This window comes from Adelges cooleyi, unplaced genomic scaffold (genome assembly GCF_023614345.1).
Source record: "Adelges cooleyi isolate 19-005CV unplaced genomic scaffold, UGA_ACOO_1.1 ACOO_flye_CR_arks_rails_tigmint_CR_PRNA_426, whole genome shotgun sequence".
Lineage (NCBI taxonomy): Eukaryota > Metazoa > Arthropoda > Insecta > Hemiptera > Adelgidae > Adelges > Adelges cooleyi.
The window spans coordinates 1-13993 of record NW_026096108.1 but is presented as its reverse complement, the minus strand read 5'-3'; the positions used below and the strand labels follow the sequence as shown (position 1 = coordinate 13993).

The 13993-nt window shown below is 29.9% G+C and overlaps 1 long non-coding RNA gene across 2 annotated transcripts; it reads right to left on the bottom strand.

The window, feature by feature from the left end:
• Positions 1 to 251: 251 nt before the first annotated feature.
• Positions 252 to 8953, bottom strand: LOC126842055 (uncharacterized). Of its 2 annotated transcripts, none has more exons than XR_007686259.1 (2): positions 8484 to 8953; positions 252 to 459 (listed from the first exon to the last, which is right to left on the bottom strand). It is a non-coding gene; the product is annotated as an uncharacterized LOC126842055 (long non-coding RNA). The 2 variants fall into 2 exon arrangements; XR_007686260.1 differs by lacking the exon at positions 252 to 459 and adding an exon at positions 7226 to 7433.
• Positions 8954 to 13993: the final 5040 nt, after the last annotated feature.

The following is a 13993-nucleotide window of genomic DNA, read 5'->3' as shown; positions in this document are numbered from 1 at the left end:
AAATATACTTTATCATACATCACTTTACATATATCATACACTTCATTAACTTTTTTAATTGAAAATAATGTACTTAACATTGTTATTGAGTTATTAATTATTTATGAATATTGTGCTCTTCTGTTGATTATACAGCAAACGTGAATAATCTTGACCGCTTAAATCCTAAATACTCTATTTTGACAATTTACACACGTGTTGACTGAAATGATTTATTCTTAGTGAATAAAAATAGATTAAAACACATTACATTTTCAGGAAAATTTCAAATTTATTGTAAAAATCATTATTTATTATCTACACATAATAATATTTAGTTGCCTTTAATGTATAACACATAAAAGCTAACATAAATAGTATTACAAAAAGTGTTACTACTTTGCAATGTTTTGAAATGTTGACATTATTTTTGAAGTTTTCTCGTTGAACTGACGACGATGTTTAATACGATGTCTTGAGCTAGAAAATACAAAAGAAAAAAACGGTAAGAGTAATTTAAACAAGGCAAATCACATTACATACGAGAAAGGCTTGACATAACCACATCAGTCTAAAATTAAAACTATTTCTGTACCATTAAAAACATAAAGTTTGGTAATTTTGTTTTAAATTTTAGTACAGGTAATTCACCAAAACTTGTGAATTACAACAATTATTATAACATTGTGTATATACTAAGTACACTATATTAATAAATTATTTACGATGATGAATTAAATTAAACTCAAGTAATTAATGCATAATTACGGTCGTAATAATTAAATAAAAAAAAAGTTAATTAAACGATTCACTTCACAAGTTTTAAAAGTTGATACGTTTTCCTTTTTTTTATAGCTGTATCCAAAATGACAAAATGCTCTAATAGTAAAATACTTTTTAATTTTTTAAACTAATTTTTTTGTTTCAATGAGTATTTATTATTTTAATACGGTAAATGAAATAGCAATTTTTTTAAAGCCCAGTAAAAACTTAGATTTTGCAACAAAGAAAAATCGCATAAGATTTGTTGATGTTGATGGATAAAAAATTAACGTTCAAAATAAAGCATTTTTAGTCTTAGATTTTTTTTTTGTATTGTCAATGATTAATTATCTATTGACATAGTACACAAAGAGAGAGACTTTAAAAAATTGGCAGGGTACACAAAAGATTGAGCGGTGAGAGAACTTGACTACCCTCAATGTGGCCAACGTGTTGAAATGTCAAAATATACAATTAAATACTTTTATTGAAGTCGGCTTAACATTTTAGCTGACTTGACATAATTAAAATAACATTTTACTTAAGATAATTATTTAAAAAGATATTTTATGTATTAGTATAGCATTGAATTATAATTATTTTGATGGTGCTTTCAAATTTAAAAGAACAATGACGATTAAACAGTAGAAAAAATATGTAAAGTTATCAACATCCGAGGTTTACATATTGTAATCAAATCCAAAATAATAAAATATATATATATATAGGATCGTAGTGCACATTTTGGAATAACTAAATAGCGTTTTTTTATACTTACCATTTTTCAATTGATCTGTCCCCCGGGACCGATAGTATATGCCATTCGTGGATCCACGGGGATACCATAACACCGACAATAGTCATTGTTCGAAGATTCGCATACTCCTCGAGTTTCTCTAAACAACGCACCGTACTGGCCACGGCATAGACCCCAACAATCATCCGGGTTGCAAGAAGCGTTCACGCCGTTGAAAGCGAACGCCAAAACCAAGAAACATACCAAAACCACGTATTTAGAATTCATGGCAACGTAACGGTGTAAGAAACGACTTTACAATATTAATACTTGTATTTGCTTCGAATGACTTGCCGGCCGAACCCACGCCCATTTATATTGCCCAGGTTTCTACCGAGTCATGGATAATATACTCATAGAAACAAGGTGACCTCAGTAACCGTATAGGACGTCGGTTTATCTCTCCAAGAGTACGGACAAATGCCCACGCATTTTATTAACGATGGAGTGTATTACTCATATTAATTGGATGTATGTAAAGAATGTATATTATTTTATATTTCATATATTACTGGGGCGTAATCAGTTCTATGAATAGGACGCAGTGACCTTAAGGGTTAATTGAATACGCAAATTTTGAATGAATTTGAATTTTTAATTTGTGATAGATAATGCGAGTTCTATCGATGATGATGGATGAAATAAAATCTGACTTTTCAAACACAGATTGAACATAACTATCATGTTGGTATGTATAATAAAATTTATATTTTGTAGGTAATTAAAACGAAGGAGATGTAGAAAAATCTAATACCCGTTGTGTGAGCATTTATAAATAGATGGTTTTTGATAACATTCTGTACCGTTATGTCGTTTGCGCAGTTATATACTTAATACACATTTTGTTGCATAAATTTAAAAGGTGTTAAAAAAAATATATATTTAATAAAATATTGTGTGTACAATTAACCAGTCTAGTCTAATCTGTTCTAGTCTGAATTTCTGCGAGCACACACACACACAAACTTCATAATAATATTGAGAAACATTGAAATTTAGGGCTTCTGACTTTTGTAATCTAATATTGACACTGAAAATGTGCATTAAACGCTCACTTGTGATGTCGATCCAACAAATGAATCAATAAAACACTGAATTATCTTAAACATACTTTATCATACATCACTTTACATTTATCATAAAAATTTGAAAAAAAATAATACATAATTATTTGTTTAAATTTGTCGAGGTACATGTTTAGGTTCATTATTAGATCATGGTTTATTTCGAAATTCTTAGTTTGAAATTCGATTGGAAATTAACACTGTACATATACAGAGTGATAAATTTATCGTGAACCACACAATATCTCATAGGCTCCAATTAGAAATTTTATTTTTTTTCCATAATGTTTTTATAAAATAATATGATTACAATTTTTCACAATTTTTTTTCTTTATACCCATTTCCCGAAAAAGTAATAAACTAAAGATGTAGACTCGGTCGATAACCAGTTTTAGCTTATTATTTTTGAAGTTTCTGAAATTTTAAGTATAGGGCAGATAGAAAGGTAGAGTGTAGTATTATACTTATCTGCGCGCACTTCCCGTCACATCCTAACACCTAAAATCTAAACTTTTAAAAAAGTTGTTCAAAACTGGTTATTAACTATTATGGTTATGTACTAAATATTTAGTACATAATCTCAATAAAAAAGTCAATGAAATGTATGCGTTACCATTTATGTTTCAAAATTTTCTACCAAAAAAACTAAGTAGGAAAAAAACAAAAAAAAAACTGGAAAAAGTTGAGATCACATTCTATAAAAACTTTATGGAATAAAAATGAAATTTCTTATTAAACCCTATGAGATATAGTGTCAAGATAAAATTATCACCTCGTACAAATAATGAATTTTTTTTTTTTATATATACAAAACCGATGAAACCAATACTTTTTTATATGGAGCTTTTGTTCGGTATTCATTACGATTGTAATTGTAGGAGAATTTCAATTTTTTTTTATATTTCTACTAATAATCAATACATTATTAATATATTACATTAATATACTATTTTTGGAAAAATAACCTTTGCATCCAGTTCCCTTCAAAGTCTACCAATGACTTGTGGATAATTATTATAATTTTTTTAATCGTTGGGATTCTCAACTACGAATAATAGTAAAACAAGTTGGTCGACGGGCATTATAGGTTCCTACACGAACGCCAACGTTATAACTTACAATATGATGCCGTGACTGATCATAATTTCTTATTTTCTTTCTTGTAGTATAATCGAATATTATATTTAATTAGGAGATAAGCATGATCCACTTGAGTGATTGTTGTGATACTACAGACCATAACAAGTGCTTTAAACATAAAACATCAACTAGTCTGAAATATGTTGATGTTATTATTGATGAAAACCATGTAAATAAACATTTAGATTACATTTCCTCAATTATTGGAAATTTTTTTTTTTAGTTTAACCCATTCAGTCCCCAGACATGTAACAATGTGTACGACTTTTTTAATATTATTTTTGTGATAATACTTATTCATGTGATAACGATTTAACCTAATAGACAAGGTGGATTGAAAAGGTGTAAACACTTTCATCCGCCCGCCTAAGAGGAAGCGATTGAAAATATTACATCAGTATAAAACGTCGCTAGGTGCGCTGCCTACCCCATAGAACAGATAAAATGTTATTATTTAAATGGAAGCAAACGGGAAATTAATTAAAATTTCTTGAATTGTTAAACATTTTTCCGTTAAACGTTGATGCAACTAATATAATATAAGTAAACCCATGCATTATTGTATACCATAATTTGTTTTGTTATTAATAAATAATATGAAATGTGAAACTCTAAGGTAAATAAAGTAGGATTTATGTTGATAAATTAAATGATTTTTACATAGAAACTCGTTATTAAATTAATTATTTCAATATATATATATAAAATATATTTTATAATTATCTAGAATTTTTAACGTCTTTTACATTCAGAAAACAAATATATTTTGCTTTCAACAGCGTGAACGCTTATTGCAACCCGGATGATTGTTGGGCTCTATGCCGTAGCCAGTACGGTGCGGCGTACTAAGGAACTCGAGGAGTATTTCAAAATTCGTGGTTTGAAATTCGATTTAAAACTAACACTAAGCATATACAGGATGATCATTTTATCGTCAATCACTCAATATCTCATAGGTTTTAATAAGAAATTTATTTTTTTTTAATATGATAGATCTAATGATGATGATGAAACAAATTCTGATTTTAAAGGCCATTTGCGTAAAACGGATTTAAGAAATGAAAAAAAAAAATTGCTAATAAATCAATAGCTTTGTTCAAACAACTATTGCACGCAAATATAAGAAGTATGAAGTTAAAAAAAAAAATTGATTAAATTAATTCGGAATACTTACTAAAAGTTATTCTTTTTATGTCGTGTTTAGAGTTTTGTGAAAAGTAACCGATATGTGACGTTTATTTTTGCACTCCTTTGTCCAAAACATTGTTTATTTTTATACGTATGGTTATAACAAAAGTTTTTAAATCCTTTGAAATACTGATAAAAAAAAACTAACAAACTATAAAATATTATAATATGTATTTATTGTGTGTATAAATAATGAATCTAGTCCAATGTGGTCTAGCCTGAATATCTGCGTGCACACACACACACACACATCATAACAATATTATAATAATATTAAAACTCGTTACGCCATAATTACTTTATTCGTTCCTAAACTTTTACTCAAAATACAAAATTAAAAAAAATTTTTTTGTAGTTGAACGTCTTTAGGCACACAAACATTTGGGAGAGTAAAACATCCCTCCTTAAAATATTAGTCACCTCGTACTAAAATAATGTAAAATAATTGTACATTTTAGTCAGCCAACCAATTCCTACTTAAATTTGTTTGTAAATTATCATGTATAATTTAAATCACTGTTTTTTTATTACAATATCGTCGATCGACAAACATAATATTGTAAAAATAATTGTGATTAACCAATTACGGAAATCACGCATAAGTTATTAATTATTTATGAATATTGTGCTCTTCTGTTAGTCATAATAACTATTCGTGAGCAATAATTTTAACCGATTAAATCTTAAATACTCTAGTTTGACTGTTTTATTGAAGTCGGATAATCATTTTAGCTGACTTGACATAATTTAAATAACATTTTACTTAGGGTAATTATTTAAAAAGGTATTTTAATTATCAGTATAACATTGAATTATAATTATTTTGATGGTGTTTTCAAATTTAAAAGAACAGTGACGATTACACAGTAGAAGGAATATGCAAAGCCATCAACATCCAATAATCAAATTCAATAAACAAAATATATATAGGATCGTAGTGCACATTTTGGAATAAATAAATAGCGTTTTTTAATACTTGCCATTTTTCAATTGATCTGTCGCTCGGGACCCATAGGAAGGTCAAGTGGTGGAACCAAGAATTTTCCATAACACCGACAATAGTCATTGTTGGAAGCTTCGCATACTCCTCGAATTTTTTCGTACGACCCACCGTACTGGCTACGGCAAAGAGCCCAACAATCATCCGGGTTGCAATAAGCGTTCACGCCGTTGACAGCGAACGCCAACACCAAAAAACATACCTAAACCGCGTACTTAGAAGAATTCATGGTGACAGAACGGTGTAAGAAACGACTTTACAGTTAATAATTGTATTTGATTCGAATGACTAGGCGGCCGGCCTTTTTATATGTAGGTTTCTCCAGAGTCATGGCTATATTTTAATACACACATAGAAACAAGTTGACCTCAGTAACCTTAGAGGACGTTCAAACATTCAGTTGATCTGTCTAGAAGTGCCCACGCATTTAATTAACGATGAATTGTACAACCCAAAAGATTGATAAAACTGCAAGATTTGTGTTTTATAATTGTTTCATTAATTAACTTAATTAAACACGCAAATTTACAATACGTGCGTAGTTGGATTTTTAAATCGCGATAGATTGAGATTTGATAAAAAAATCTAATGCAAACCTAAAAACCTACGCATAAACCTTTATCTATGTAAATATTTTATGTTCCACTTATAATTTGTCATCGGGCTCGCCCGTTTAATAATAATAAATAAAAAAACCAGTACAGTGGGGTCGGTGCATAGTGGAGACGGAGCATAGTTGGGTCAGGGCATATTGGGGACGAGGAGGTCACAGGTTTACAGGAATTTTAGCTTCGATGCAAAGCGAGAAGGTATTGGTTTTACTCTGATGTGGGCTTTTTTTTTCGCTGTATACACTGTAACTTTTTTAATACTAGACCAATTCCTTTGAATAGCAACTCATTAAATCACAAATTTTGTCTAGTTTGTACTTTGGGGGGGGGGTATAAGTTAAAAAAGTTTAAGTCATCACAGACGAAAGTTGAAAAAACAAAAAAAAAACCAGTCAATCTGACAAATGGAACAAGAATACACTGAATTACCTTAAATATACTTTATCATACATCACTTTACATATATCATACACTTCATTAACTTTTTTAATTGAAAATAATGTACTTAACATTGTTATTGAGTTATTAATTATTTATGAATATTGTGCTCTTCTGTTGGTTGTACAACAAACGTGAACGATCTTGACCGCTTAAATCCTAAATACTCTATTTTGACAATTTACACACGTGTTGACTTAAATGATTTGTTCTTAGTAAAAAAAAAATAGATTAAAACACATTACATTTTCAGGAAAATTTCAAATTTATTGTAAAAATCATTATTTATTATCTACACATAATAATATTTAGTTGCCTTTAATGTATAACACATAAAAGCTAACATAAATAGTATTACAAAAAGTGTTACTACTTTGCAATGTTTTGAAATTGTGACATTATTTTTGAAGTTTTCTCGTTGAACTGACGACGATGTTTAATACGATGTCTTGAGCTAGAAAATACAAAAGAAAAAAACGGTAAGCATAATTTAAACATGGCAAATTACATTACATACGAGAAAGGCTTGACATAACCACATCAGTCTAAAATGAAAACTATTTCTGTACCATTAAAAACATAAAGTTTGGTAATTTTGTTTTAAATTTTAGTATAGGTAATTCAACAAAACTTGTGAATTACAACAATTATTATAACATTGTGTATATACTAAGACACTATATTAATAAATTATTTACGATCATGAATTAAATTAAACTCAAGTAATTAATGCATAATTACAGTCGTAATAATTAAATAAAAAAAAAGTTAATTAAACGATTCACTTCACAAGTTTTAAAAGTTGATAGCGCAATACGTTTTCCTTTTTTTTTATAGCTGTATCCAAAATGACAAAATGCTCTAATAGTAAAATACTTTTTAATTTTTTAAACTAATTTTTTTGTTTCAATGAGTATTTATTATTTTAACACGGTAAATGAAATAGCAATTTTTTTAAAGCCCAGTAAAAATTTAGATTTTGCAACAAAGAAAAATCGCATAAGATTTGTTGATGTTGATGGATAAAAAATTAACGTTCAAAATAAAGCATTTTTAGTCTTAGATTTTTTTTTTTGTATTGTCAATGATTAATTATCTATTGACATAGTACACAAAGAGAAAGACTTTAAAAAATTGGCAGGGTACACAAAAGATTGAGCGGCGAGAAAACTTGACTACCCTCAATGTGGCCAACGTGTTGAAATGTCAAAATATACAATTAAATACTTTTATTGAAGTCGGCTAAACATTTTAGCTGACTTGGCATAATTATAATAACATTTTACTTAAGATAATTATTTAAAAAGGTATTTTATGTATCAGTATCACATTGAATTATAATTATTTTGATGGTGTTTTCAAATTTAAAAGAACAGTGACGATTAAACAGTAGAAAAAATATGCAAAGCCATCAACATCCAATAATCAAATTCAATATAACAAAATATATATAGGATCGTAGTGCACTTTTTGGAATAAATCAATAGCGTTTTTTAATACTTACCATTTTTCAATTGATTGACATCTCGGAACCCATAGGTGAGCCAGTTGCTAGAAGCTTGGGTATACCATAACACCGACAATAGTCATTGTTCGAAGATTCGCATACTCCTCGAGTTTCTGCGAACGCCCCACCGTACTGGCCACGGCATAGACCCCAACAATCATCCGGGTTGCAAGAAGCGTTCACGCAGTTGAAAGCGAACGCCAAAACCAAGAAACATACCAAAACCACGTACTTAGAATTCATGGCAACGGAACGGTGTAAGAAACGACTTTACAATATTAATACTTGTATTTGCTTCGAATGACTTACCGGCCGTACCTACGCCTATTTATATTGTGTAGGTTTCTCCCGAGTCATGTATATATTTTAATATACACATAGAATCAAGTTGACCTCAGTAACCGTATAGGACGTGCAATCAGTCGGTTTATCTCTCCAAGAGTACGGACAAATGCCCACGCATTTAATTAACGATGAAGTATATAACTCAAAATAATTGATGCATGTAATATGTATGTATATTATTTCATATTTTATATATTACTGAGGCGTAATCAGTTCTATCAGTAGGACGCAGTGACCTTAAAGGTTAATTGAATACGCAAATTTTTGAAACTTTATATTTGAATTTTTAATTTGTGATAGATAATGCGAGTTCTGTCGATGAAGATGGATGAAATAAAATCTGATTTTAATGTCCACTTAGGTCAAACGGATTATTTAGAGTTGATAAAAGAAACCTAATGTTTTAAGTATTTCGTTTTCAACCCTTTTGCGAGTTTGCTAATAAATCAATATCTCTGCTTAAACAATTATTGCACGCAAATGAAAAAATGTATGAAGTTTAAAAACAAACTGATTGAGTTAATTCGGAATACTTACTAAAAATTTATCTTTTTAGGTCGTGTTTAGAATTTTGTGAATAGTAGCTAATAGTTGACGATTATTATTCTACTCTTTTGCCCAAAACATTGTCTATTATATACGTACGGTTATAACAAAATATTTTAAATCCTCTGAAATACTTATAAAAAATAACTATCAAAATTTCACTATAGGGACACAATTTTTATATGTTTAGACTATACGGTTTAATTTAATATGTAACATACAAACAGTGATTGAACATAATTAACATGTTGGTATGTATTATGTAATTTATATTTTGTAGGTAAATAAAACGAAGCAGCTGTAATAATCGACTCGTGTTTTTTTACATAAATTCACTTAAAAAATACTAATAATCGTAGAAAAATCGAATAGCCGTTGTGAATAAATTAAAAAGATGTAAAAAAAAATAATAATAAATAAAATGTTTAATAAATTGGTGTTGACATAGGCTTGTATCTATGTATTTATTGTGTGTACAACTAACCAGTCTAGTCCAATCTGGTCAGTCATCCGGGTTGCAACGAGCGTTCACGCCGATGAAAGCGAACGCCAAAACCAAAAAACAAACCAAAACCGCGTACTTAGAATTCATGGTGACGGAACGGTGTGGGAAACGACTTTACAATATTAATAATTGTATTTGCTTCGAATGACTTCCCTGCCGTACCTACGCTTTTTTATATTATGTAGTTTTCTCCCGAGTCAATGATATAGTTGAATAGACACAAGTTAACCTCAGTAACCTTATAGGACGTGCAATCAGTCGGTTAATCCATCTAAGAGTACTGACAAATGCCCATGCATTTAATTAACGATAAATAAACGAGCAAAATTTTTGTTTAATACTTAATTATTTAACATTAGCGAACACGCAAATTTTCAATGCTTTGTAGTTGGACTTTTAAATCGTGATAGATAATGCGAGTTCTATTGGTGATGATGAAATAAAATCTGATTTTAATGTCCGTTTAGGTCAAACGAATTTTAGCTTCGATGCAAAGCGAGAAGGTATTGGTTTTACTCTGATGTGTGTTTTTTTTTTATCTGTATACACTGTAACTTCTTTAATACTGGACCAATTCTTTCGAATAGCAACTCTATAAATCGCAATTTTCATCTAGTTGGTACTTTGGGGGGGTAAAAGTTGAAAAAGTTTAATTCTTCACAGACGAAAGTTGAAAAAACAAAAAAAAAACCGTACGAGTTTTTAAGTTAGAACTTTTACTGGCTATAATTTCGAGAAAATGAGTCGGATCGAGTTGAAATGTATAAGAAATAATTATTTGGTATGCCCGCACACGTCAGTTGTGTCAAACTTAAATTATACCCATTTCCCACCCCCCTAGGGGGGGTACAATTTTTTTTGTTTTTCCGGGTTTTTACCGGTAATTTTAAAAATTTTGGGTTGAAAATTTGGCAGTAGTTGGAACTCATATGTGCCCATAACATATTAAACGGGAAAAAAATTCGGCATTTTTATTTAATTATATAATTATTGACATTTTTAGGGCAAACCTAACAGAATTATATGTAAAGAGGTACAAATATTTACCAAATTAATTATAACAATATGTTAAATACTAAGTACACTACATTAATAAGCTATTTACGATCAACAATTAACTTAAACCCAATTAATTGTTGCTTAGTTACGGTCGCAGTCATTAAGTTATTCCTTATTTAAACAGTTAATGAAATGATCATGTTTACAAGTTTCAAAATTTGATAGCGCATTACTTTAACCTTTTCCTTTTATTTATAGCTGTATCCAAAGAGATACAATAACCTTATAGTATAATAATTAACAATTTTTAAAATTAATAAAAAAAATAGATATATTTAAATTGTTTTGTTTCATATCTAACCTAACCTACTCTTTAAAAGTCATCACCATCCGAAGTTTACATATGGTACTCAAATCCAAATTAACAATTTATATAGATATAAATACATTTTTTTCTTCCAATGAGTATTTATTATTTTAATAAGGTAAATAAAATAGCAATTTTTTTTAATGCCCAGTGAAAAGTTAGATTTTGCCACAAAAAAAAATCGCATAAGGTCCAAACCCAATTTTTTTTTTTATTAGAAAATTATCCAATTTGTACAGTTAAAAAATTTGTATAATAAGCATATAGTTAAAGCTCGGATGTTAATGACTGCTTTGTTGATGTTGATGGATAAATAATAAACGTTCGAAATAAAGTATTTTTAGTAAAATATTTTTTTTTTTATTATAAATAATTAAGTAACTAGTACACAAAAGCTTGAGCGGTGAGAGAACTTGACTACCCTCATTGTGGCCAACGTGTTGAAATGTCAAAATATTCAATTGAATACTTTTATTGAAGTCAGATAAACATTTTAGCTGACTTGACATAATTTAAATAACATTTTACTTAGGGTAATTATTTAAAAAGGTATTTTATTTATCAGTATAACATTGAATTATAATTATTTTGATGGTGTTTTCAAATTTAAAAGAATAATGACGATAAAACAGTAGAAAAAATATGCAAAGCCATCAACATCCAATAATCAAATTCAATATAACAAAATATATATAGGATCGTAGTGCAAATTTTGGAATAAATAAACAGCGTTTTTTAATACTTGCCATTTTTCAATTGATCTTTTTCTCGGGACCGACAGGAATGAAGAGTGGTGGAGGCTTGTATATACCATAACACCGACAATAGTCATTGTTCGAAGATTCGCATACTCCTCGAATTTCTGAGTACGACCCACCGTACTGACTACGGCAAAGAGCCTCACAATCCCACGGAACGCAATAAGCGTTCACGCTGTTGAAAGCGAACGCCAAAACCAAAAACCATACCAAAACCGCGTACTTAGAATTCATGGCGACGGAACGGTGTGAGAAACGACTTTACAATATTAATACTTGTATTTGCTTCGAATGACTTATTCGGCCGTATCTACGCCTATTTATATTATGTAGGTTTCTCCTGAGTCATGGATATATTTTAATACACACATAGAATCAAGTTGACCTCAGTAACCCACAAGTGCAAACAGTCGGTTTATCTGTCTCGGAGTGCTGACAAATGCCTACGCAGTTAATTAATGTTAAAGTGTACCACTACAAAGATCGAAAAAACTAAAAGCTTTTGGTTTTGTACTTATTTACCTCAACCGAACACGTAAATTTTCAATACATTTGAAATGGATTTTTAATTCGCAATAGATAATAGGATAGATTTGATGATGAAACAAATTCTGATATTAAAGTCCATTTGCGTAAAACGGATTTAAGAAATGATAAAAAAAAATAAATGCCAATAAATCAAAAGCTTTGTTTAAAAAACTATTGTATAAAAAAAATATGCTAAGCCATCAACATCCTAGGCTTACATATGGTAATCAAATTTATTATAACAAAATAGAAAAACAGGATCAATGCGCTCTTTTTGGAATAAATAATTATCGTTTTTTATTACTTACCATTTTTCAATTGAATTTGAGCTCACCAGCGTTAGGAATTAAGACTGATACATCTTTCAATTTACCATAACACCGACAATAGTCATTGTTCGAAGATTCGCATACTCCTCGAGTTTCTGTGAGTGGCCCACCATACTGGCTACGGCATAGAGCCCAACAATCATCCGGGTTGCAATAAGCGTTCACGCCGTTGACAGCGAACGCCAAAACCAAAAAACATACCTAAACCGCGTACTTAGAAGAATTCATGGTGACAGAACGGTGTAAGAAACGACTTTACAGTTAATAATTGTATTTGATTCGAATGACTAGCCGGCCGGCCATTTTATATGTAGGTTTCTCCAGAGTCATGGCTATATTTTAATACACACATAGAAACAAGTTGACCTCAGTAACCTTAGAGGACGTTCAAACATTCAGTTGATCTGTCTAGAAGTGCCCACGCATTTAATTAACGATGAATTGTACAACCCAAAAGATTGATAAAACTGCAAGATATGTGTTTCATAATTGTTTCATTAATTAACCTAATTAAACACGCAAATGTACAATACGTGCGTAGTTGGATTTTTAAATCGCGATAGATTGAGATTTGATAAAAAAAACCTAATGCAAACCTAAAAACCTACGCATAAACCTTTATCTATGTAAATATTTTATGTTCCACTTATAATTTGTCATCGGGCTCGCCCGTTTAATAATAATAAATAAAAAAAACCAGTACAGTAGGGTCGGTGCATAGTGGGGGTGGAGCATAGTTGGGTCGGGGCAAATTGGAAACGGGGAGGTCACAGGTTTACAGGAATTTTTAAATCTGAAAGTGATAAAATCACTTTTGAAAAAAACGCTTCGATGCAAATCGGTAGTTAGTATTTTCAAGTCAGTACAGTCCAAACCAAGCACAGTATAAACCAGCAAAGTTAGAAAGTTTTAAATGAAGGTTCTGTATTTACAAATGAGCATCAAAGCGTTTATTTGAAAGCGATTTTATTCAATTTTATCACTTTGATTTATAATAATTCTTGTAGACCTGTGACCTCTCCGTTTCCTCATTGCTTTGATTACATTATGCCAATACTCTACTGTAGTAGTCCTCTCGGATAAAATCACTTTCAAATTAACGCTTTGATGCTCATTTGTAAATACAGAAC